This window comes from Oncorhynchus tshawytscha, unplaced genomic scaffold (assembly GCF_018296145.1).
Source record: "Oncorhynchus tshawytscha isolate Ot180627B unplaced genomic scaffold, Otsh_v2.0 Un_contig_7960_pilon_pilon, whole genome shotgun sequence".
NCBI lineage: Eukaryota > Metazoa > Chordata > Actinopteri > Salmoniformes > Salmonidae > Oncorhynchus > Oncorhynchus tshawytscha.
Window position 1 is genome coordinate 25,001 of NW_024609238.1, and position 2,500 is coordinate 27,500.

The window sequence follows — 2,500 nt, forward strand, 5'->3', positions numbered from 1 at the left end:
GGCCTTTCTCAATAGCAAGGCTATGCTCACTGAGTCTGTACATAGTCAAAGCTTTCCTTAAGTTTGGGTCAGTCACAGTGGTCAGGTATTCTGCCGCTGTGTACTCTCTGTGTAGGGCCAAATAGCATTCTAGTTTGTTATGGAGGGTTTGGGAATCGCTTCCTTTTAGGTGGTTGTAGAATTTAATGGCTCTTTTCTGATTTTGATAATTAGTGGGTATCGGCCTAATTCTGCTCTGCATGCATTATTTGGTGTTCTACGTTGTACACGGAGGATATTTTTGCAGAATTCTGCATGCAGAGTCTCAATTTGGTGTTTGTCCCATTTTGTGAAATCTTGGTTGGTGAGCGGACCCCAGACCTCACATCCATAAAGGGCAATGGGCTCTATGACTGATTCAAGTATTTTTAGCCAGATCTGAATTGGTATGTTGAAATTTATGTTTCTTTTGATGGCATAGAATGCCCTTATTGCCTCGTCTCAGATCGTTCACAGCTTTGTGGAAGTTACCTGTGGTGCTGATGTTTAGGCCAAGGTATGTATAGTTTTTTGTGTGTTCAAGGGCAATGGTGTCTAGATGGAATTTGTATTTGTTGTCCTGGCGACTGGACCTTTTTTTGGAACACCATTATTTTGGTCTTACTGAGATTTACTGTCAGGGCCCAGGTCTGGCAGAATCTGTGCAGAATATCTAGGTGCTGCTGTTGGCCCTCCTTTGTTGGTGACAGCTGTCTCTCTGTCTGTCTCTGTCTGTCTCTATCTATTTGTCTCTGTCTCTGTCTGTCTCTCTCTCTGTCTGTCTCTGTCTCTCTCTATCTATTTGTCTCTGTCTGTATCTCTGTCTCTCTCTATCTATTTGTTTCTGTCTCTCTGTCTGTCTCTCTCTATCTATTTGTCTTTGTCTCTCTGTCTGTCTTTCTGTCTGTATCTCTGTCTCTCTGTCTGTCTCTCTCTATCTATTTGCCTCTGTCTGTTCTTTGTCTGTATCTCTGTCTCTCTCTCTGTCTCTCTCTATCTATTTGTCTCTGTCTGTCTCTCTGTCTCTATCTATTTGTCTTTGTCTCTCTGTCTGTATCTCTGTCTCTCTGTCTGTCTCTCTCTATCTATTTGCCTCTGTCTGTCTCTGTCTGTATCTCTGTCTCTCTGTCTGTCTCTCTCTATCTATTTGTCTCTGTCTGTCTCTCTGTCTCTCTCTATCTATTTGTCTCTGTCTGTCTCTCTGTCTCTCTCTATCTATTTGTCTCTGTCTGTCTCTCTGTCTCTCTCTATCTATTTGTCTCTGTCTGTCTCTCTGTCTCTATCTATTTGTCTTTGTCTCTCTGTCTGTATCTCTGTCTCTCTGTCTGTCTCTCTCTATCTATTTGCCTCTGTCTGTCTCTGTCTGTATCTCTGTCTCTCTGTCTCTCTGTCTGTCTCTCTCTATCTATTTGTCTCTGTCTGTCTCTCTGTCTCTCTCTATCTATTTGTCTCTGTCTGTCTCTCTGTCTCTCTCTATCTATTTGTCTCTGTCTGTCTCTCTGTCTCTCTCTATCTATTTGTCTCTGTCTGTCTCTCTCTATCTATTTGTCTCTGTCTGTCTCTCTGTCTCTCTCTATCTATTTGTCTCTGTCTGTCTCTCTGTCTCTCTCTATCTATTTGTCTCTGTCTGTATCTCTGTCTCTCTCTATCTATTTGTTTCTGTCTCTCTGTCTGTCTCTCTCTATCTATTTGTCTTTGTCTCTCTGTCTGTCTTTCTGTCTGTATCTCTGTCTCTCTGTCTGTCTCTCTCTATCTATTTGTCTCTGTCTGTCTCTCTGTCTCTATCTATTTGTCTTTGTCTCTCTGTCTGTATCTCTGTCTCTCTGTCTGTCTCTCTCTATCTATTTGTCTCTGTCTGTCTCTGTCTGTATCTCTGTCTCTCTGTCTGTCTCTCTCTATCTATTTGTCTCTGTCTGTCTCTCTGTATCTATTTGTCTCTGTCTGTCTCTCTGTATCTATTTGTCTCTGTCTGTCTCTGTCTGTATCTCTGTCTCTCTGTCTGTCTCTCTCTATCTATTTGTCTCTGTCTGTCTCTCTGTATCTATTTGTCTCTGTCTGTCTCTCTGTCTCTCTCTATCTATTTGTCTCTGTCTGTATCTCTGTCTGTCTCTCTCTATCTATTTGTCTCTGTCTGTCTCTCTGTCTCTCTCTATCTATTTGTCTCTGTCTGTCTCTCTGTCTCTCTCTATCTATTTGTCTCTGTCTGTATCTCTGTCTGTCTCTTTCTATCTATTTGTCTCTGTCTGTCTCTCTGTCTCTCTCTATCTCTCTCTGTCTGTCTCTGTCTGTCTCTGTCTGTCTCTGTCTGTCTGTCTCTGTCTCTCTCTCTGTCTCTCTCTATCTCTCTCTGTCTGTCTCTGTCTGTCTCTGTCTCTCTCTCTGTCTATTTGTCTCTGTCTGTCTCTCTGTCTCTCTCTATCTATTTGTCTCTGTCTGTCTCTCTGTCTCTCTCTATCTATTTGTCTCTGTCTGTCTCTGTCTG

The 2,500-nt window shown here is 42.4% G+C and overlaps 1 protein-coding gene across 1 annotated transcript in view; it reads right to left on the reverse strand.

Moving 5' to 3' along the window:
* The window catches only part of LOC121844468 (SH3 and multiple ankyrin repeat domains protein 1-like), a 44,704-nt gene that overhangs the window by 19,552 nt on the left and 22,652 nt on the right, over positions 1 to 2,500 (reverse strand). The window lies entirely within an intron of this gene.